The following is a 25,323-nucleotide window of genomic DNA, read 5'->3' as shown; positions in this document are numbered from 1 at the left end:
GCAACTAGAAAAGAGGATTTTCGTTTCATAAGTTATTGCAACTATTATTGAACTACTGTGGAGTAAACGATATTTTCTACTATATACGCTATACAAACTATTATTGATTTTTACTTAATTTACTTTCTAGTTTGTACTTTCACTTTACATTGCCTGTGGCAGCATTTGTGGTCTCACGCAGTCTCCAGTGGAGTCATTACAATGGATAAACAAGATTTTCTAAAACAAAAAAGAATTAGATTAAAATGAACACAATATTAATAATTAAATTCAAAATTGCAATCAAAACAGCTAACTTTTATGGGGAAAAAGTGACTAAAACTTAACTAAATTTCCTCTCACGGCTAACGATGAAAGAATTGAACATTAGAAAACTAAAAATGATGCAAATGGGCGCAGATGTCCTATGTTGTAGTAGTAAACAAATAAATAATCCTACTAGTTTTTATAAAGAATAATACACACAAAAGAGCCTCAGCAATGTAAACAAACTAATAATTATAAACAACCCTCATCCCTCATTCAAAACTTTTGTTAATTATTTTTAGTCTATAAACTGCCTGTGTGGCAAAAAAAAATCATTAAGAATTTTTGTAATCAAGATTTTAACTCATTTTAACTAAATAGGTCAAGGGAATTAGACACTATCTTTGGAAATAATTAAAATTTTGATAGGATGTGGATACTACTTTATTATATACTTTTATATATTAAAGTCAAACTACTCTAAAGGTCACCTGATTTAAACGTGACACAACAATAACTCTTAACACCCTTAATTAAGTTTTAAATAGAATGAAAACAAAATTAAACATGAAGATTAGAATGTGGGTAGTTAATATTTGTATTAACGAAATTTAATTTTTGCAAATAGTTGTAGATTTTCGAGATTTTTTTCAAAAGATTTAATATTTTTCAAAATAAAATAAATTTAGGTGAATATGTATTGATCTTTTTTGTTGAAGTGTTTTGATTTGAAAAATTTGTGCCATATAGTCGTGAAGGACTAAGAAGATATATGAAGTTACCACTCTGGATTTTCATTTCATAAATGAACTGTCTTAAGTATTTCCCTACCATCTTAGGCCAGCAATGATACAAATTATTATTTACCTACTATATAGGTTCAATTGGAAAAATAATTATGTAACATGACAAAATTACATAAAAACGTCATTTTTATAGAATCAAGAAAAGACAAGTCAAAACCAATTTGTGATAAGTATTGAATTACTTTATTTATCTATATTTTTATTCAATATGTCCTCCTTCACAACAGCCTTAACCCTCTGACAAACATATTGGTAGCTCCAGACGATGAAAGCTATTTCCAAAGGTACACAACACTGTCGTGATAGGAACTTAGGGTCAATCGAAGTTTAAATGACACCTCAAAAGGCACATCAATCTGCAAAGAACAGGGTTGAGGTCAGAGATGGAAGACAGGCCAGAAGTTAGACATATTTGTGCTGCAAAAGTTTTGGTTTCCTTGGCTTTTCAGGGCAGTAATGGACTTATTGATGTTCTAACCAGTACGAATGGAGATAACAAAGGTATCAGCAGTCTTCTTGGCACTGACACCAGCGCAGAAAAGATAGCACACACATTTTGTTGTTTCCTCAGACAATATAATATATTTGAAATACATATTCTTCGGTGAAAGAATATGATCTCAAATACGCTTAATGAATTCCTATACGCTCTCTGTCTCCCTTGCAACATCCTTAAATTGTCGGTATGGCCTAGCTAAGCGATGTTGTATCAGATAGTCTTTGCTCCTTTTAAGATTAAATGTTATCCCATTACTTTCTAGACATTAATTTTATCCTTTTTTGTATTCTATTTTCAACTTTTGAATTGTTTCAAAATACCAAACCTCGTTAAAGAGGTCCCTTGCACTAAGCAGTCACTTCTTCCTTTAGTTGATCGCTAAATAAAAGCTGCACTATATATATATATTTTATAGAATAATATTTTTAATAAACATTTGCATTATCAGACAGAAGACAATATTTTTTTTAAATATTTTTTATGAAATAATTCAGACTTTCCTCTCATTTAATATATTATTAAATAATAGCTTTATTATTTCTCTGTCAAAAACATTCTCTTATCAGCTTTTTGTAATTTAAACGAAGGTAAAATATAATATGCAATATTTTAAAAATTCATATCATTTTGTATCTATTAAATTATAATTTGAAAAAAACTCATAATTTCCAGACTAAAGATTAATGACAGTGAGTCTAAAAATAGACAAAAACGCATAAAAAAAATAAGGAATTTTTTTTAACATTACTTTTTTTTTAGTACTTAATACATCTACGTTAGTTATTAATGACGGATGAAGGACACATATTTTTATACATATAAAAATTTGCTCAAACAATGTTTTCATTGTTATGGAAGGGGGATCTATTTTTACTGACTCAGCCAAATTATTTTACTTTTTTTAAAGTAATAAAAGAATATCTGGATGGGAAACACGTCTCATTAAGTTTTTGTTTCTTACGCTATGGAAATAAGGAATGTTTAATGAAGTGAAAAGATAATATTTGCATATGTAGACATCCCTTTGTTTTCTATATTTATGTGTATATATGACATATTTTCCTTGGCAAGATTCAGATTGTATTTTCAAATGCAGAAATGGGATTTTTCTTTTCTTTCTACCACAAACAATGAAAACCTTCCACTATAATACATTTATCTTTTACATGTTTTTTTTTTTATCTTTTTTGATAATTCCTATAAATTTTTTTCCACATACCCTTTATAAGTAAGTGATTATATTGAAGATTAAATGGGTTCTATGTATAAAAATATCTTTTACAACACTAATTTATGAAAAGACGGCCTTTCATTGATTTAGACTTTTATTATCTTTAACAGTGGGTTAAAGACTTTTCCACAACATAAATAGTTGTTGATTTTTTTAATTTTTATAAAACTTCAAATAATATAAAATTTGTTTTAATAATCTACAATCGTTTACATCTTGTGGAGAAAAAAGGTTTGAACCTTGCTGACTTTACAAATGAGGCCACTGACCATGCGAGGACACTTTTCCGAAACTTTATTTTGCAATACTACCTTATCATTATTTACTTTCATGTTACTTAAATTAAAAAAAAAGTTATATTATTTGCCACGAATTATACTGTTTAAGTTTGCAATTATTAGTTATCGTCCTGAATCTTCAATTATCAATAAATCTAAACAGCGATAATGTACAACAAAATAGACTTTATATCTTTGTGTTAGCAAGGCAATGCCATGGTTTATTGAGCAATTATCCCAATTTTTGTAGGGGCATTTTTGAAAGAAATTACGTATTTGATAGACAAAAAATGCCCTCCTCATACCCCTCCCCCTATATAATCCCGACAAAACAAAATGGGAGTAGAAACTAGATGTTTTGGAGGGTTTTCTTTGCTACAGGCAAAGGACGACTTCAACGCATCTAAGGATGGGATCATGTAACCCCAAATATATATCTGATGACAATCTTCTTCCCTCAAGGCAATGTAATGGCTGTCTAGCATAACAATGACCCAAAAAATACGTCCAAAGCAACAAAATTTTAGCTCAAGAATTGAAGTTTATCCGTTCTATAGATCTCAATCCCATATTTTAATATTAATCAATGGCAAACTTACAAAATTGGCAATTTCTTTCTATCTTTGTTTATGTTAAAAAAATACAAAACAATTTTGAAAAGAAAAAATCATGAAAATGAGTTATGTCATTCATTAAATCGAAATTAGATTTAGTTATCAAAGGGTATTTAGGTATTTTTGATTATTATTATAGAAATATCATAATTTCATTTACGAAAAAAAACTTATATTAATTACTATAATGTTTAATTATACTTAATTAGGGAACTCCATCTAACCAATGAAAGGAACATTAAAAAAATTAATTCAAAAGTATGCTAAAAATATCAAACATTAAAATTTGTTTTACACTTAATTAAAGCAATTTCATAAAATTTGGAATGTAGAAAATCCCAGTTTACTAACGAAGGGTTAAATAAAGAAGAAGCTGCAATTGAATTCACCTTATATTGTTTTTACCTCTTAAACATTAAATATTCTTTTACAAATAGTATCTAACTATTTCATCAAAATATGTAATAATACTATATTAACTATGATCTTCACATTTGCTCAGTTTTACACTCTAAAAAACCTTAAAATCCAAATATAGATAAAAACAATTTTGAAAATGCTCAAATTATTTTATCATTATACATATATACATTGATCTTGAAAATTTGGTTAAGATTTTTATAAAAATGACCATTATATAGACCTTTGCTTAAGTTCGTGTATAAGCTCTAGGAAATTATTTACTTAAAAATTAAAAGGAACATGATTGTGGCCAAATAAATTTAATGTACTCAAGTCAAGTTCTTACAAGTACTTTATTAAAAGCTTAGGTAAAAGTATGGGACTTAATATTTTATTTTATAGATATTATTTTCTTATACCAAAAATGTATTAATGTGCCAGTTTTATAAAGAATATATTTACATTTTTTTTTTTGTCTCAATCCCATTTTTTGAGTTAGTTTTCTTTTTATAAGAAGGAAATAAAATAAACTTAAAAATTCCTTGGAAGTAAGACAATAGATTTTCCAAAATGGAATGAAAAGATCCAACTATCTTAAGCTAAAAAATTTAAATTGTTATAGTGTCAGATTGAAGATACTTTTTATCTTTGTACAAATCTGTATCAATTATAAATTTCTTAACCAGCACAATTAGAAAGTACATTAAGACTCCAAAACTGCCTGGCTACATCATCATTAATTATATGCAGGTACAAAATTTTACAATGGATGGAAATATTGATTGTTCTTAAATAAGTTTTAACGTAATAAATGAAATAATAATTTTATTTCAACAATACTAAGACGTATTTAATTGTTTAAGTCTTCATTAGTTACTACTTTTCAAATGAAGTATCGGTAATTTTATACCATAAATAATCAAGTATAAATATATAATTATCGGACTTAAAAACACTTAACTACAAGTACCAATTCTGAAATAGATACTGATTTGTATTATATAATTTAATAATCTGAAAATATTTACTTAGAAGCTATATTTTATCCTTTTATCTTTTTTTGAGATATTTCAGGGCAAAAAAAAAAATGGTAGATGTTGGAATAGCTTTTTTTATAGTACCATGTAAACCACAAATTTTAGTTTAAAGTTATAAAGACAATGTTGATATTTCCTCGATAAAATCAATTAAGAACACACTAACTCCATCTAAAAGCAATAAAATTGTTTAAATTTTTTAGGTTAGTTTAATTAAAAAAAATATATCAATTATACACAAGTATATCTTTAAAATACAATATGTATTGACAAAAATTTATAACAGTTTCATATTAAGTCTATTTCATGTATTATTCAATTAAATAATTAAATACAGGTGAAAACTAAATTTTTTTAAATACTTGCAATTACTTTTGTTGCTCTAAACACGTATTGAAAAAAGGTTTCGAAAAAAAAATTATCTAAGGAAGCTGTGATAACTAAGTAGGTCAAGCAATGTGTATAAAGATTGATTATTATTCTTTGAACACAAGGGGCTCAATAAATCTTATCATATATGTACATAGATGTTTCCCCAAGTCAAAAAGATAGTTCCATTAGATAATTAAATGTTTACATTTGTATTTTCCAAAATGTCTTCTTTTTTCACATAAAATGTATGAATTGAATGTCAAATGAATACTAAAAAAGGTTGTTTTTTACAAAAATATTAAAAGTTATGCATAAAGGGTTACCTGATTCCAAGCAAATTATAATATTGTCAAATGCATAAGTCAAGTAACATATATAAGTAAGTTCATTGAGGATGTAAAAGTTTCAAAGTTTTGACACCGGTCCTGCCTTAAATCTTAAGGACAGGTCCGAATCGCAAGAGACGTCATATACAACAATTCCTGTAAAATGATATCATCATCAATATCAGCTAGTATCGCCTCGCTATGGTGTATGTGAGTGGAGGGGGGCACCCCAAAGACCATTGTAGTCAGAAAAAATATGTTTGATGTAACATTATAAGAGTTGAAAAATATAAATTACCTCTATTTTAGAATAAAGGGCGAAGGTATACCTTTCTAAAAACGTCCTTTTTGGGAAATAAATGTCCTGTACTAGTAAATAAATATTTACTTATTTTATATAAAAATACTATATATATTTTTTTGAAATTATGCATCCTTTCCCTTGGCCACTCCAAAGTTTTGAAGGGCCAATACGAGGATTTTATGTGGGATGAAGATGGATTTATGTTCTATATTAAAGAACGATATAACCATAGCCTCTTTACTATGGTGTATCACATTTTTTATTTTTTTGAAGTGTTCAGGTCGCCAGACAAAAATTCGTTTCTTTTGATAAAAAAATACAATTGGTAGAGTTTGATCAAATTTGAACAATTTTTAGAAGTACCCCAACAGTCACAATGTTAAAATACTCTAAACACTCTTCAGTTTTGTTCAAATTTCTGAATTGTAATTTCTTTATCAAAAAGAATGGATTTTGATCCAGTGACCTGGACATTTCAACAAAATAAGCAAAATCTGTAATAAACTTTAAAATCTAGTTATTTGTCTTATACTGAGTAATTGATTTTTTAAAATATATTATTTATATATAATTAATTAGTACAAATATACAATTAATAGATTTTTATAATACTTTTATGCTAATTTTTCTATAAATATGCATCTTGATACGATTTTTTCTTAATAAACGTTATTTTCTTTAAATATTGTTTTCATAACTTTTGATAAGATTGGTATTGTTTATAATAGTCTGGGAAAAGGTAATTTCGTATTTTTTTGGGTTTATTGTAATGCTTTATAAGAAGAGTTTGTAATATTCCAAATTAAGTCAAGTATGCCCGGTTCTCTTTATTAACTTGTTAAACACTAAAATCCAACTTTATAATGCCCTTCTTGTTAAAGGCCTTGTCCCCAAAAAAAAAACCCAAAAAATACCCTGATTTTTATTGTCTAGCGTATAATTAATCGACAGGAATTGGTGTTATTCACTTAGTGGCAGGTCCAGTCTGTAGGTGGATGTATAAGAACTTCCAGTCTTAGCTCCTGGCATGTTATCAAAGATATGTTACACCCTATCGTTGCCTCGATAATGTGTTGTTGTCTCTTATTCATCAAAAATGGCCGATTATGTTCGATCGCCAGCTTAAAGCGGTGGAGTTGTTCACAGTGGAGGTGAGTTTCCCTCAAACCACTGCTGTGCAACACGAACAAAAAGAGTATTTTGATGTGATGACAATTTAGTTACCTTCAAATGGTCACATAAATCACAAAATAACAAATGATATATTAAAGGGTTAGTCACTAATCTTAGTTTAATTTGATTTATTTTTCGATCAATGCTACTTTCTTGATACATTTTCAAAGCTTATGATTTAATCTTTAATAGTGTGTCTATTATTGATTTGTGTTGTTAAATGTTTTTTGTTATTTTATAAAGGGAATTTGTTCCGGCATATACAAATAAATTTATTATCACAACTTAAGGCCAAAGTAAATCAAAATCTGTGGAATGGCCGTGGCGAGTTTTCCTAATATTTAATAATTTTTTAAAGTTTTTTTTTATACTGAATGAACTTGATGATTGGCAACAATGTAAAAGAAAATATCTGACAGTCCAGGTGATCCAGAAACGCATAAACGATAAAGAGTAGCACAAAGAGTTTGTTAGCCATTCAAAAGCCTCTGCTAAACTACATATAGATGACCAAGGTACATTAGAGAGAATGTCTTTTATAATAATGTGAAAAAATATGAATGTTTTGAAGGCAAAAAATTTGCAACAGCTAAAAGAGCTTGGCTTGAGGTTATATATATAAGTTTCAAGAGAAATAAAGACAAAAATAATTACATGGAAACGATTACTGCGATGTAAGTCAAACTTATCATTATTGAAATATATAATCATATATATATAAACTTGGTCTAACCGTTACCTATTTAAACGTGTTCCTACAATCTACAGGTAGCAGAAACTACGTTATTACACAGGGTCATTGAAGACCACGCTTTTCAGGGTCCCCTTTTTAAAATTACATACGCGTAATATTTTTACTTTATATATTTTTATCTATTAATTTTAACATTTTAAGTGTTCCAAAATACCAAAGTTGGTTTTAGAGGTTACTTTTGCGTTTTCGTTATGTTTGTTACACTCAAGGTAAGAATTAGGGATCGACATCGAAGCAATTCTAACAAATGTTCTTCTCCGTCCTTCCTTTTCTCAGCTGATTGTATCTGATCTAATAGAACGTCAGGAGCATTATTATTTATCTCCTCCAAAGCATTATTTAAATTGTCAGAGTTACCTTGTTCATTTTTGGTATTTTTTTTAACATGCCCATATTAAACCGGATTTTGACAAAAAAAAATATTTTTCTTAATGTTTAAAACATTATGGTGCAGGCCAACATTATAATATACGTGCTATTATAAATTTAAAGAAATTATTGTATGATGAACTTCAAAAAACATAACAGCATAGATGAATGAAAAAATTTGAAGATTGAAACTTTAAAAACATACTTTTTTTTTGTTATAATACAACAGAAAATCGAATTAGCAGGTCACACTAAAAATAGGACGCACTTCTACACACGCTAAAATAAAAATTAAGAAAAAGTTGACCTTCTTGTGATGTTTGACCTTTTTTATCACCTTTAAACTGTACTTTTAATAACGAAATGTTATATCGTTATTACCTTAAGCATAATAATGTTTTGTGAGTTTCTTCTCATTACTTTGAAATAAAGTTGGCCTAAAATTGTATTAGCTCATTTTCATATATTAAACACCCCCCTAGTCTTAATCTGACTAGGTTCATAAGAAGCACATAGCACATTTGCAAAATTTCAGCCTTCTAGTTGTATGGTGATCCATAAAGAAAACACAGACATAAACTTTACTATATAAATACAGATATACAACAGTAATATACTATTTCTGAATGAAATTGAGTGATAAAAAATACGTGAACTCACACTCTTCAGTTGACCAGTCGTTACATTTATTTTACTGATTTTTTATTACTCATTGTTGCACACTTATTTAATTAAGATAATATTTAGGAAAGTTCATCAAATAATTCTAGCAGAATGTAATTATGTAAATAGTAAAAAAAATTTTTAAGGTATAAGGGAAAAAAATAACCATAAGTAATAAAACTTGAAAAGAAAATTTAAAAAAAGTTCACTTTTGCATAAACTCTTTTAAAAATGTATCCATATAATTTAGAATATTCAAAAACATTTTTTTATGAACATCTTAAAATTAATATTATTTTTTATTTAAATTAAAGAAAAAAATATTGGAAAAATGATTTGCTTTTGGTAATGGTTTTACAAAACTTTTTTGTATTAAAACCTTTTTTTATACAAACAAAATACAATATATTTTTAAAAATGACTATACTTTTAAATAAATTAAATTCCATAAATAATTTTACTATTTCAAAGATAATTTGAATTACCAGTTTGAGTTTAAATAAAGTACTTTGATATATTAAATAATATTATAAAATAACTTTATTTTTTATATTAACATAATATTTTTTCAATTAAAGGTAAATAGCTTATAATCCTTATTTTAGAATTTGGTTTTTATTCTTGATAGGTTATGTGAGGTTTTACCTTGACTATAAAAATCCATTTGACTTATATCATTTCTTCGATAAAAAATTTGTAAATTCAATCATTAGTATACATCATAAAGGAACCTTCAAAAGAGGGTAAAATCAATAAGTTGATAATTATTATAATCAGTTAGAATTGAAAATTGTCCCAAAAAGAAGTATATGTAATTTATTTTTTGCATTCTGAAAAAATTGTCTTTTTTTTCTCTAAAGTACAACTAGGATAATTTTTGGTTGTCTCACTCTAAAGTTAATCTTTACTTCAAAAAGGAGCCGTCACAATTCTACGACAACCTTTCTTTAGTTTGTGAGCTATTATGCCAATATTTAAAATGATTACAAATGTTCAAAAATAATTTTGTTATATCTATAGATATATAATCTACCCTTTGCTACTTTTTATTTTAATCCTAAAGTTAATACTTCATTTGAGTATTAAACCATCCTACCCATAAAATGGATAAAATATAAGTAAACTATATATTCTATTGGGAACATGAAGGGTTTACAGTTAAAACTGCAAAATTGTATGTAACTTTTTAGTTTATATTATTAGATACCTTAAATTGAACATAAATACTACTGACTGTCTTACAAATAAGTAAAAAAATGTAAGAGGCACAGGCCATATCTATCATTTATGTTGTTTCATTTTCTAATTCAAGTGCCTTTCAGTGCATCCATATTTTGATAAGGTTTCTTTCAGGATGCATCCTCAAATATAGACGAGATTCCAAAATCCCTCCCTCTTGTTCAAGACTGGATGGAAGCGTAAGGACGCTGCTCATTAAGCTAGCGAGATGAGTATTGCAGTATCCATCCGTCATGTTGGACGTGTGAAAAGGAACACCATATTCTTTTTAGTAGGAATTTGCAATTGGAAGTATACTTTCTCTAGAATGGCTTTTACGTATTCTCGGCTTTTATTTTGACTCCAGGGGGGTACAAAGACTAAAAGTGCCTCACTGGATCTACTGATGGCTCCCCAAACTGTCACTGACTATGGTTTTGGTGTCTAATAAATTCTACGCTAAGTATCAGATTCTTTCATAATCATAACCTCATCAATTAAAGCAACAGAAAAAACTTTATTATCAATTAAAATAATGTTGGGAGCAATGTATAGCTTTAACAGACTAAGGATGTTTTTTTTCTGTTGAATCACTTTTCTTTTGTTTTAATTAAAAGGAATCGTCATTCCAGATGACGATTAGGGAATATCTTGAGGTCTTTTTCACAATCTTGTTCATGGTTGTGTGGTCCATCAATAGCTCCATGGGTATTTTACTTATAATAATAGTAATGACAATCGTGTGTACTTTGGGCATGTTAAAAAAAGAAATCGAAAATGTACATGATAACCTGAATAATTTGAATTTTATTTTGGAAGAGAATAATTTAGCTATCATGACGTTTCATTAGATGAGTTACAATTGTCGGTCACAATGGAAGAGGGGAGAAGGAAATAAACAAGGGCATTGTCAATAATTACTGCGATGTCGATCTTCAATTATACTGAGTCCAACAAGAACCTATATTCTTCAAACGTTAAACATAAACATTATGATGAATCTAAGTCATACATATTTTACAAACATAATTGTTTTTAACTAGAAGCTCAAAGATTTAAAAATGACCATTGTCTCTGACTCCAGCATAAAAAACTATTATTCATATGTTGGTGATATTTTATGACATTAATTATTTTATAAGTTAATATGGATGTAACTTTTTTTGTGGTAATAAGGTGTAGACGAAACAAAATATTGAAAGGGAAAGTATTCAATCGAAAAATTGTTCAAATTTTTATTTTGTTTGTAACAAAAGTAACTAATGATAAAATAAAATAAATATTTAGTAGAGGCACTTTATCAAATAAAGTTCTAGAAGAAGTTTGTCAGTTATAATTTTGAAAAAAATATTATATTCCAAAAGAATTAGAAACTACTTGGTACTCTAAGAGAAAAAAGTTATCCTAAAGAACTACAAAATCAATAAGTAGTATGTAAAGTCTAATGTCCAGTGTCCAGCAGGATAGAGTTTCTTTTCATACTTCAAGTCTGTTCAACAGTTAAGTTAAAAAATATAAGATCTTTGTAGAAAAAACATTGGCTACGACAGAACATACGTCTTATCTCATTGCACTATTCTATATTTTAAATAAAGAGTACTGATTCCTTCTAAATATGCCATTTAAAACATTAAATATCTTAATTAATCTTTGAACAAAGAATTGAAAAACGTTACTAAGGATTATATTTAAAGATAATTTAGTTTTCTGGTTTCGATTATAGGGCATTTTTGAGATTAATGGGTGTCGTTTTCATTACTAATGATACCATATTCAAATTTTTGATCTAAGAAATAAAAATATAGTCATATTAATTCAATCTTGTAGGCGTTTTACATGGAGCATTGACGGTGTATACATGATGCATTGTACCTATATAGTGTTCGTTGATGTATTGCTAAACATATTTTAGTTCTAAGAAATACCAATGTGTTCATATTATTGAAATCTTACTAGTAATTAATAAGAATATAAAAAAGACACTTTAAAAAAACAAATCTTTCATAACTATTCGAAATTTGGTAAAACTTTGTACGAAAATCAGTATATAATAAGTATCCCTTCAAGATAAGCACATATATATGTATAACTGAGGAGCAAATATATATGTACATAATATATCTACATAACTCTAGGTAATCTAAAGGTTAATGGAGAATATCCATTACAATAAAACATAATTAGAAATGTTACAGGGGAAATAATAATTTATTTGTCTATTGTTTCATATATGTAGAGGCTTCTCTCAATATAGAAACATTGAATAGAGTTTTTTGTACTTATATGAAGTCAAAAGCATGTAAGTTAACACTTGAACATCAATAGTATAATTCTCGATAGCATTCTGATTTTGCTATACAATGGTCAATTTTTTGCCTTATCTTTTTAAAAAAATTGATTTTTTAAAAAAATATGTGAACATTATTTATTATTGAAATTTCGGAGATATAGTATTATTAATTATTCCAAAACACTTTATGCTAGCTGAGTAATTTTTTAAATTTTTTTCATGCAACATTTTTTATGTGTTCAAACATGTACTCAGAAATATCAGAAATTTTTCTCTTCATGTTTTGCAACAAGTTCATGCAAGATAATCAAATGCTATTCTTTTGTAAGCAAGCATAATAATGAAACTTTTCCGGTGTCATTTTTTATACCAGCAGTCTGCTTTATTTAATTTGTTCTGGTGTTTAAAATATTTATAATTTTCAGTAATTATTTTCTTCATGAAGATTTTTTGTTAATTAATACTAATTTATAATTTTAAACACAGGAGATATCATATTTGATACCAGTAGTTAACAAAAAACTTGCTATACAGCCTTTGTTCTAGTGGTAAGAGATGTAAATAAATTCGTCGTATAACATAGATTATTCTGTATGATTAGATATTAGATATCAGTAGCTTGCTTTAGTACGTTTTCTTATATAAAGTTAATTAATCATTAATGCCTTTACTGCATAATTTTTATTAATAATGTGCTGCATACTAACTATTTATTCAAATGCTTAATCATTTTTGTTTAACTAATGATATTTAAAAAAAAATCTTTAATTAAAATTACAAATATTTGTACAAACTTTTAGAAGGGCAATTTATTGTTGAGTGGGTGTACAAAACTTGAAAGGTTAAGTCTTTATCTATGTACTTTTTATAGTTTAGTTGAGATGTAAATACCAGTTCCATTATCAATTTTGAATAGTACACTATAGTTGCGCTATGATACCGTTATAAAGAACAAGACTTATTGAAAGCCTAACTTAGAACATTTAAAATATACAAAACCATAATCAGAAAATCAACCACCAAGAAATACCATTTGGTTCATGTTTTGATGAGCATTAAGTAGGAATCTTTAATTTTCTTAATGCTGGACCGATATGTTTTTACAGGTTACAAAAAAGTTTACAGTATTTTCTTCACCCATGATCAGATAGTACATTCCGAGTAAATGAATTCCCAGTAATTTTGATTTATGTTATGTCAAATTTATTCCTTGCAAAATCAATATTGCGACATTTTCTTCCACATTTTTGAAAGGATTTTTAAGGTGGAAGATTGTCATGGAGGAAAATTGCCAGTACTTTGTTCAAACTTAATGATAAATAATAACACATTCTAAATTCGATTAATATCATTTATGATAAATATCTAAATATATTTGTTTGTTCCATCCCCCCCCAGGTAGTATGTTCAAGTATGAGTAATATTATTGCATTACAATTTCCTTACAATTTTTTAAATTCAATCCAATCTTCTAAGTAATGTATCGAGAGGAATTGTAAGGAGGGGGGTATATAAATAGCTTAGGGCCTCTTAAAATATGGTTGAATACCGTCCACACTTAGATTGTTCCGGGGGTAGTGTGGGATTGCTAAAAATCAACCAAGACCAGAGGTTTTTTTTGTTGGTACTAGAGGGGTTCATTGGATATATGTGACGCTGTGGTAGTGAATTCTAAGAATTCAGGGGTACTCTCAAGTACCCAGATGAACCTGTGGGCTTGAAACTATTTTTTGATATGAGAGGGGTTCCTGGTATATATGTGATGCTTTGACGGTAGTTGTTAAGGATCCAGTGGTACCCCTAAGTACCCTGCATAACCCGAAGGCTTAAACTATGTTTTGTATTAGAGGGGTTTCTTGGATATATTTGATGAATTGGTGGTGGTTTATAGGAATCCCAAACTACCTCTGGGTCAATCTGAAGGCCGAGAGTATTCAAGTATATTTTAAGAGGTCCTACGCAATATGTCCCATCCCTCCTTACTAATCCTCTCGATTCATTTCTTAGATGATTTGTTTGATTTAAAAAATGATATTTATAATAAATAATATTAAGTGAATTTATAATGTGTTATTATTCATCATAAAGTTTGAACAAAATAAGAGCAGTTTTCTAGTACCTTAAAAATTATATTTAATGCTTTATTGTACAAAATAAACTGAGTAAACTGATTTTTGGTTATTACATATGTAATGTATTCGTGTCTCCTTCCCTCTTATTCCTTGTATTTTATTGTATATATATATATATTTGTAAACTACTGTCTTTATCTCTTTATAAGTATAAATAGCTATGTATACTAAGTATATATCAGAGTAGTGTTTTGTATTAATAAGAATATAATTGTTCCTATTAAACAATCCTTGTATTCCTCCACGTCATTCCTTACCTCATTTCTCCCGTTCGTCATGGATCCCTCCTTTTATTAAATAATTGGTAGCTCGTCATCTTCGTCAAGACACAACAACATATATTGTATATTGTTGTATAGACGTATTGGGAAACATTAATTTTGTATGAAAAACACATGTCTGTTCATATAAATGTGGATGTTTAACTGTTAAATAATAATTTATAGCGATTTTTCAAAAGTTTTTATTGTATTGGTTTTTCCAAAAATAAATCTGATTTCACTTGACTGATACGGACAAACTGCACACGTTTAGAATCCTTTCATGACTTAAAACTTAAATACAGAAATGTTTACTAACATGTTTTGTAGGATTTATTTGTATTCAAATGAATTAGCAAATATCAAATTAGGAAAATGAATTGATTTTTTTTAACTGGCACTAATTAATATTACTATGGAAAACTTAAGAGTTCAATTTCAATTAGAAGAATATTTTGTCAAACCAATTTTTGGAAATGATTACTTTCGAAAAAAACGCACGTTTCTCACTATTCTAACATATGAAACATAAACAGTGTATTTAAGCAAAAAATTTAAAATTTCGGTAATAGCATGACACCACGCCTATTCCATTACTACCTTTGCATGCTAAGTAGCACGCCTTATAAAAAAAGAGTTATCCTGTTGCACCCTGTATATCATTTTGAAAATAACTGGCATGATTTGTTAACTTAAAAAATCAAAAACAAACTCTACAGAGATATTTTATCCTTCAAAGAGCAACATGATAATTTTTTTATAAAACAAAGAGTCTCATTAAACTTATCAAGAATATCATTGTATAGATAAATGAATATGAATGAATGAATTAATTTATTTTATGACATTCAAATCATTATAATTAATTGATTTTCTCTATTAACTATATTCAATTATCATAAAATAAAAAATCAATGCAATTTGAGAAAGTTTTTTTATTAACGTTAAAAATAAATCTGTTAATGTTTGTAGTTGAATAAAATGAATGCTTAAGTTAATTAAGTAAATGTATTTGATTTTTCTTAAAGTTTTAATGCATCTTTTCTTAGTAAACAAGGAAACTTTAATAATGATCAATCTATTAATAGCTGGATTTTGAGTAGGGAAGAGCTATCTTAATCATTAATGTAGTTATCTAACATGGTGTCCCAAAGTTGGATGATAGTTGGCTTGAGGACCTGGGTCTATGTATGACAGACACTTCAAGCCTTCCCCTCAACATTGACTAAAAGATGTTTTCTAGAGGGTTGGTATCAAGGCTGTAGCAGAATGTCAAAAATAGTTCAAAAGAACTGAAAAGACTCACTCTCACAAGGCTCTCCCCCCTCCCTTTTTGATAGCTCTCTGGTCAGGCTGATGTGAAACCCCCGATCTCTTGCATAGGCCCTGATGGATTTGAGGTGATTGGCCGTGGTTAGTTTCTTTTTCCCTTTTTGACTGAACCTTTCTTCTACTCCGACATCTTGTGCATGCTGACGGCGTAGACAGTGGTCCTGGAGACGTATAATTGCTTGAAGTGCCAGGATGGAAATTGGTCGATCACGATCAATGTCATTTTCTTGACTGGCATGTGTGTTAAAGAGCTCAGATTTGTTTTGTTTCGTAATTAGTTTTTTATGATTTAACATATTGAAATATGAATTAATTTCACTTAATCAAACTTCATTAATATTTGAATTAGTAAGTGATCAAAATGAAGAACAAGGAAGGATAAATACGTCATTATGACGCCCACAAAGGAGATGAGGTTGTCTTGTGGCACGCTTCTTTTGCATGTATTCAAGAAAATATAGCGCCTTAGCTTCGCCGTTCTTAATCCTTTGGATGACTTAATCTAGGGAAAGGTCAAGGGAGCTGCCTGTAACAAGTGTGCTGTAAAAGTGTATCAATAAATAAAGACAGAAAAAAGATTAATATCTAGAAATTGATAATTTCAAAAAATATCACACAAGTAGTTTGTATACACATAGTAGACTTCAAGATTATTCGTAGTAACCTTCATTAATTAATTTTATTATTGTTGTCAACTAAAAATTATTATTTAATATGTCGGATTAATAAATCAACATGTTATGATTAACATATTATATGAAAATTATATATCTAATAAGATCTCTTCTAATCTTGTTCTCATTACAGGTTTATAAAAAGTTTTTAGTATATAAAAAGGTATGTAATTATTTAACTAGATATAAAGTCAAGTTAATAAATTATGACAACAAGTTCAATCAATCTACTCAAAAACATGTTTTAACCCGTTTCAGTTGATAGGTTAATTAATTTACCACTACATATAAGTATTGATTTATCAATATATATCTGGGACATTTATTAATAAAATTTTTATTTATCTGTTGTCTGGAGTACTTTACTTAATATTATATAAAAAAGTAAAGTACAAATTATTTACTATGGTGTCACATTACTCAAGAGTCTAGCACAAATCGTGAGTGTTGTTCAATTGAAAAGTATTGCTTATAGGAAAGTGTATATAGATCGCAAAATATCCGGTCTACATATTAAATTTCAATTGAAAATATTTTTGGGACGTTTAATGTTCCTCGGAATCGATTTTTATTTATATTTATTACAGTTTTATTTCATTATGAAATTAGGCGGTTAAGAAATTCACTCTCGCCAGTACGATAAGTTTATATTGTTTTTATAGGAAATATCTTACTGGTACCAAAATTTAGAGGCAGTTTCAATGATACTCCATTTTTTAGGATAATGGAGTAAAATAGAGTAGAAAAAAGTATATAAATCTGACATTTTCAGATAGCGTTTATAACAAAGGATTGAAAGAGTTGCTCTTTTATATGAAATAATAGTCCTCTTTGGAGGGGCAAATTAATAAGGGAAGAAGTGGTGGTATATATTTAATAAGGCAATATTACTTTTGCTGTTCAAATCTTATGATTCATGAAAGCTAGAACAAATGTATGTAGGTCTTGCTTATAATTTATCCATCATATTATATCGGTTTTTATCTATTACTGTTAATGCAACTTGCAAAAGCTTAAGAAGAACCAATGTTCTTCTCATTATTTGGGCTAAAACGTTTCAAGGAACCTGTCTGTAAGAAAAAAGCGAAATTTTGGTGTTTCAAATCCAATATTGACCATTATTCACATTGTTTCTATAATTATCGCAATTAATAGAAATTATACAAGTATTAATGATATTTTTTCTTAAAAATTTGTAATTGTAACTGTAAAATGAACATATCTGAATATGTATATGTATTTATTTAAGATTGAATCCAATAATTTAATAATAAGTCTCCAAATCAAATATTTCTTTTAACATATAAATGTTACTGATACTGGCGATAGGTTAACTAATTAACAGGCTCCTATCAGGGTTGAAGGGATCTTTTGAGATTTTTTTATAAATATAATTATTATATATGAGTCATACATATAAACTTTACCCAATAAATGTTTCTAACTGTTCTAAATAGTTAGCGCCTGTAATGGGTAAATCCCAAATAAGAATTATTATTGATAAAATATGTATTCAATTTCTTTATACATTTATAGAATTTTTTGATCTTTAGTAACAAAATTTCAAATATGTATATGAGTAACATCTTTGATCGATTGCGTATGTTTACTAAAGCATTTACGAAGCTTTCTTCAAACTACTTTATACAAAATTTGTACTTCTTAGATTATTGCCATGAAGATAACTTTGTCTTTATTAATTTAATATAATTGTTTTATTACATAACATATTGATCTTTAATTTGAAGATTACTCGAACTGAGAATAAAACTCAAATATACACAAGCCAGCTATATTCAAAAAAGTAGTTGGCCGTTTCTTCCGAAAATATTTATAAGTAAAGTTTTCCTCTACTTGAAATCGAATACTAAAAACTTGAAATATTCGTATAATTAAACAGTCAGAATTATAATAACCTCCTCAAGAGAACAGTAAAAGAAAACTACAGACGTTCCTAGCTTCTTAAACGATGAGATGAAGCTTAATCTTATATTCTTGCCACGGGATAAAGCCATTTATAACTTCAGTACATTTGTTTCTCCTCAATGTGTAGGCAATCTTAACATTGTTATAGTGGTGGGAAGAGGTAAAATGACTGAAACAGTTTATTTGAAGAAGTATTTTATTTATTGAAAGATAAAGTTAAAGTCGAAGTATTCTCTAGAGCTTTTATATTTTTATTAACAATAGATTTAGTAGTGGAAATTAAAATTGACCAATGATGGTATATAGTAAAACCATTCAACACTTGAGGGTCTACAGTAGAATTGGAGGAGGAGAGTCCCAGATCCAGAACATTGCTTCAAGAGTGAGTTGCTTCAATGACATTTTGTTCAGGAAAAAATCTTGAAAGACTTCTATTTACAGCTACTAGTAGAAGTAGAGGGACTCCAAAATGCCCAATCAATATTAAGAAGACTGAAGCCACCACCAATGATTATGTCAAAACGAATAAATCTTAGATAACTAGCAAATAATTGGTCTTGATAATGCTTAGGTACTAGAAGAGCGATTTTTAGAACGGATACTATGATTATCACATTGGATATTGTATAATTGAAAGTTGACTCTCTAACTGAAAACTTGATGTATATCTACTGTAAAAAGTTATCAAGATGATAACCTGGACAATTTGAAAAAATTTCTTAAGGCGACCAGCTTAACTGTAACAAGGTTTCTTTACATTCACTACAAACGGCTCTGACGAGTAAAGAGGGGTGACGGAAATAAACACGGACATGGACATGAATTTACTCATAGTATAATCCTCGATTATACTATGAGTACAACAAGAACTTACAATTAAGCAGCAAATCCTCAGGGGTACTCTCTCTCTAACTATTATGAGCACACAAACAATCCGGGTTTGTAAATATTAAAGATATGTAAGAAATATTGTGTTCTACGTAGTAGAATAGGAAGTACACTCCTCAGAAAATAAATAATAATGAGAGCAGATTAGGAAAAGAAAATTCCCTCATCCGTTTGCAAATTACAAATAAATGATCGAGCTCAAAAAAAAATTCTTTTTAAAAATCCACTTTCATTAGTATTGACAAATGAAAAATTGGGATATGAAGTGTTGTATGTGGAAAGGACCAAAGACTCAAACTCGATCAAACTCAAAAAGTTGCATAGAATGCAGCACATGTAAATATCAATAGAATATACTAAGTTGAAACGTTGCTAAATATAGCTACTTCACAAAATCTCTCAATCTCCATTGACTCAGTTATTTCCAATATATGAATGTTCCTAATTGATATTGATTTATCAATAATAGAAAAAGAATCACTGTCAAGGTCAATTAAACTCCCTTATTTAGACATGCGTATATATTGCATAAATGATTGAATCAACCTATAATCAATTTATAAATCTATCGTACATAGATATTATCATTTTTTTTTCTCCTCATAAAATATGATACCTTAAATACAAAAAGGGGTTTTCAAACTTTTTGCAACTTATAAACTATGGAAATATTAGTGTTGTATTCGGGTTATTAATAAATATATTTTTTTTTTGATTTTTCCAAAATTTGCGTTCAGTCGTGTTCGTCTTAGGACATTATGCATACTATTTTTTTGAGCTAGGTAAATTTTGAATGCACAGATGCAAAGTGGTTCCTTTTTTAAAAAGTAATATCAACTTTTCTTTAGATAAGAAAGAAGCATGTCTGTAGTTTTTTATTATCCTTTTGAGGAGTGATATAAGAAGTTTCACTAATTATTCGTCAAATATCATAAGTTTGAATTATTACAGTTCAAATTAAGTCAAATTATTTGAAGAATATTTTGGGTGAGTTTCAGGATTTTAGAAAAATGTATCCATCAGTAAAGATTAGGGTTCAAACTGTACTTGAATCTAACAAAACCTAAATAAAAGAAATATTTTTTTTCTATTATCTTTTGTTATATTTTTATTTAGATTTAGAAAAAAAAACCACAATTCCATTGTCCTCCAATTAAGCCTCCACTCCTTCAAAAATTTTGTGGGCCACTGTTTTAATATTTTCATTTCTTAGACATTTCACTGAGCGTATGGACTTTCAAATATTACTAATTGTGCTGGAACTATTAACTTTAAGCGAGTGTGGCATGTACTTTTTTAAGGACAAATTGTTGACCCTTTGCAAAAAACATACAAACGAGCAAAACAGTGAGTATAACTTTTTGGGGTAACGATCAATAGAGATTTTGAATCTGCTTTTTTTTCGCCAGAAGTCCATATTTTTCCAAATTTCAGAAACAAAAATATGTTAACTACAATGAGTTATCAATTTATTCTGTGCAAAAACGTGTTATCTGGCTTTTACAATCATTTCTGCAGTTCAATGTTCTTGTCTGTTACATTTATTCAACAGGTGATGTACACACAGGAATGTTTGCGAAAATGTTAAAAACTGCTAATGTCCAAATCGAACGTACACCACCAAGCAGGCAATTAAAGTAACTGGGAGCATCAGTCATCTGTAAATCAAGTAAAAGCCTGTCAGTGTCAAAAGCTAAAAACTAAAAAAATCTTTCTTACATGGTTGGAGATGACAGGTGTTACATGAAAGTTATAATTTGTAAATTTATATAATATGAGAAATTCAATGAAATAATTATATATCCTTTAAATCAATACTTTATTTTTAAATCCCAGCCAGAAAGTACAGTAATGTTTACGAAAATGTTAAAAACTGCTAAAATTTATGTTATTTTGCATACATTACTTTACTATCAGGTAAATTCATTTTATAAATTCGGTAATTACAACATACATAAAGAATTAAAAAAGTGATAATCGAGTGACTACGTGATGCTAATGATAATAGACAAAAAAGGAACTCCCAGTTTCAATATTGGCAAAAATTTAGTCACAAAAATAATGAATAGATAATTATAACAGTTCAAGCTTTTGTTCAGTTGTCGTGTTTTCGGATTTGGTCAACGATATCTATTTGCAGTTATAAAAATATCGTTTAAAATGTATTGAGGAAGTAAATTTCATCCAATTAAAAACATGAATCTTTATAAGTCAGTGTCATTTTCTCTTATGTATCACCATAGAATTTACTCATGCATTTATGTATAATATTTATTTGCATTAAAATGATTTGTATTATGGTACAATGGACCACTGTCTATTTAAAATAAGAAATATTCCACCTTTGTGCAAATTAATGAGTAGAAAAATAGCATCTCCGGTAAAAGGACATATGACATTTACAATTAATCATCTTCTCTCAAGGCCATAAGGTAAGGAGATGAAAAAATCTTGCTTGTTTATTCTCCTCCTGTAAAGGCTTGTTAGAAACAGGCCCAAAAAGAGGGGAATAATTGTGTCTTAGCATTACATAAAAGTAAACAAACAGAGATATCGGTGTTTTAGTACAAATGTGAATGAAACACGATAAATACATAATACTACTAACTGTTTTGTTTGTGACTCATTTTAGAGTGTGTAAGAAGTGTGCGTGTGTGTGTATACATATGAAGGTCACAGAGGAAGAGATGAGTATGTCATATCAATAATTTTTTTTTTTCATGTTTTTTAATCACTGTTATTGTTAAAAAGAATATATTTTTAAGTTTAATGGACCTTTGTTTTTTTACTACCATTCATATATAAATAAAATGATTTGTCATCGATAATAAAATGTAATTAGATATATAAAGATTACATTTGAAGTAAACTTAAATATATTTTAAACCCCTGTAGAACCATATATTTATAATACAATATAATTTCAAAAGTGTATACTTCTTTAAGAGCATAAATAGTTGAATTTTTTTTCAAAATTTGGGTAATTATGTATGCTTGTAAAAAAAAAAAACAATTTAAGTATTTCAAATATAGTGTATATTTTTTATAGTCATAAAAATAAGATTATTTTTTGTATTAATTTGGGTTTTCTTATACACTCAATGATGTAGAATTACTATAATTTCAAATAATTATAAGTAGAGAGAGGAGATAGTTGACACAAAATTCTCTTTTTTCATATCACCAGGTAGTCAACTTGCACCACTTTTCTTCATTTTAATTAGAATTAGGTCAAATGGACTCGAATATGGAAGACATAAAACAGATTTATTTAATAAATATACAGGAACATAATTGGAGAAAATAGCCGCTATTAGTGGCAATAACAACCTCAAAGGCTACACAAACATGTTAAATGTGGCTCATCTTCTTCCACTTCTTATTCAAGGATGAATTGAAGTTGGCAAAGTTGTTGTTGTTTACTCGACAGGTTTTGGACTCAATTTGACATCAGATACTTTAGTCCACTCATTTGAAGTTTGGGTTCTTAGGGGTATTCATATGTACTTGAAAAAGACTCCTACAACACTCGATACGGAATTGATTATATCTTTAAGTTAAAAACGGCCTCCCCTTCAAAACTCTTTGACTTCTTCCTAGAAGCTTTGACAACTTTTGACAATATTACCTGGTTTGGGACTTCTTTTTTGAGAATTGGCCCATTCAATGTAAGATATTTTTGGTTTTGCATGACTGTTCCGCCTCACGAGTAAGATCCTTTATTATATCGTATTCAAATGTGGTAGATGGTTTGACAGTGTACCACGAGCTTCTGGACAATGTTTTTGGTGTCATGGCTGGAGTTGGTCAAAGTTGTAAACTCCAAGCTTTTTCTTTTCATCTTTGTTCATAAGTCAAATATATTTATTCGTAATGTCTGGTTTGAAAGATAACAAAAGCATCTTTTCATTAATGTCTCCAGATTTATGATTTAAAATTTTTATACTTCTCAAGAATACAGTAAAAAATGTGGTACAGCACTAATGCACTTAGCTTAAGGAAGTGATGTTGAGATGTAATTTTCTTTAGCAATATTTATAACAATATGCAACTCCTTGCACCACTTTCATAGTACAGTTAATGGTACACTAGTTGTAATATAAAATTTAATGTTTGCTATTTTTTTATGAAAATTTTCCCGTTAATAAGAAAATATTAATTTTTATAAGATTAATTGATATATAGTTTAATTTAACTAATAATAAACATTATTTTATTTTTGATCCTCCCATAATGGCCTACCCTTGTAAAATATTAGATTAAAGTTGTAATGATCTTGAAAAGTAAAACTAATTAGCTTTTCTCCATTGTTGTCTATTTAAAACTATAACTACATTACCACCCCACATGATCATCCTGAAATATACATACTATAAGAGTATACGTCATAATAATATAATTTACTTAGATGTATAAAATACATCAAAAATGTTGCATATTTACCCACAATTAATTAGATAAATAAAACATTTTTCCTATTTATTGTATTGATATATGTCTCAAATTGCCCAAACAAGCGTTTTCCAACTTTTTTCTTAGTGACTCCTTGAATTGAAACACTCCCATTTCAAAAATTAATTAACCGATTAACTCGATTTAACTCTTAAATTAATTCGAAATAAATTAAAAAGGTTAACGAATTTAAATATATACTTGAGTTTAGAAGATAAATAATAAATTTGTAATTTTTTTTACTCTAAGATTGCTTATTCAGAAAATGGGCCACAAGTCAGAATTGGGGATACTCATAGCAACTAATAGGTAGTTGATCCATGAAAGTGATGCACCACAACTAGTAGAAAATGGTTCTAAAGTTCAAATATGTCAACTTTAGAAAATTATTTTTTCTAACTTCATCTCTGACTAGTTTCATTTAAAAAATATATTATAAGATTTTGACTTGTGGCCCCTTTTCTGGATAAGCCACCTTTGAGTAAAAAAAGAAAAAAATAAACTAGAACACTGGCAAGAATTACTCCGATGTCGATCCTCAATTCTACTTTGAGTCCAAAAAGGACTTTCAATTATAACTACGCAAGAAATCCTCTGGGTAACACTCCGTCTTTTATCAGCACAGACAAATGTTCTTAATATAATTGGATCTATTTAAGAAAGGTTGATTACTATTCAGGAATTAAATGATAATGACAACTGCTAAAAAAAAATTAATTCTACAGACATCCAATTTAAAAATAATGCGCCAGATAAAAACACACCAAATTTTCATCACTGTATACGCTCTATCAGAACCTATTACATTGTTAATCCGTAGGCGCATGATACATTTTAATTTTGTATCTGTACTGTGGGGTACTGAATGACCCTTAATAATCTTTCGAATGAGAGTGAATATAATTATAAATAATTAAAAAGTTAATTATACCAAAAATAGATTTGGTTTTCAATTTGGAAATCCTAGACCAGTCCCAGATTATTATAATTTTAACTTATTTGGTTAATACAAGTTTCGTTGTAGTAAAATTAAGCCTACAAAAAATATTGGTCTCTATCCAGTAACAAGAAATTTCA

At 28.1% G+C, this 25,323-nt stretch overlaps 1 protein-coding gene across 5 annotated transcripts in view; it reads left to right on the top strand.

Annotated features, from left to right (window-relative positions):
- LOC121125853 (probable G-protein coupled receptor AH9.1) overlaps positions 1–25,323 on the top strand; it is a 339,881-nt gene that overhangs the window by 247,754 nt on the left and 66,804 nt on the right. Inside the window, exon 1 of one of the 5 annotated variants that reach the window (XM_040721099.2) lies at positions 22,353–22,485. The exons of the other annotated variants lie outside the window; for them this stretch is intronic. The gene's annotated coding sequence lies outside the window, so the exon portion shown is untranslated. Of the gene's footprint in view, positions 1–22,352; positions 22,486–25,323 lie in introns of those variants that run through there. 5 annotated transcript variants of the gene reach the window in all.

The sequence above is a fragment of the Lepeophtheirus salmonis genome, chromosome 1, assembly GCF_016086655.4.
Source record: "Lepeophtheirus salmonis chromosome 1, UVic_Lsal_1.4, whole genome shotgun sequence".
In the NCBI taxonomy this organism is placed as follows: domain Eukaryota; kingdom Metazoa; phylum Arthropoda; class Copepoda; order Siphonostomatoida; family Caligidae; genus Lepeophtheirus; species Lepeophtheirus salmonis.
The sequence above is the reverse complement of the archived record's forward strand: the minus strand, read 5'-3'. Positions and strand labels throughout refer to the sequence as shown.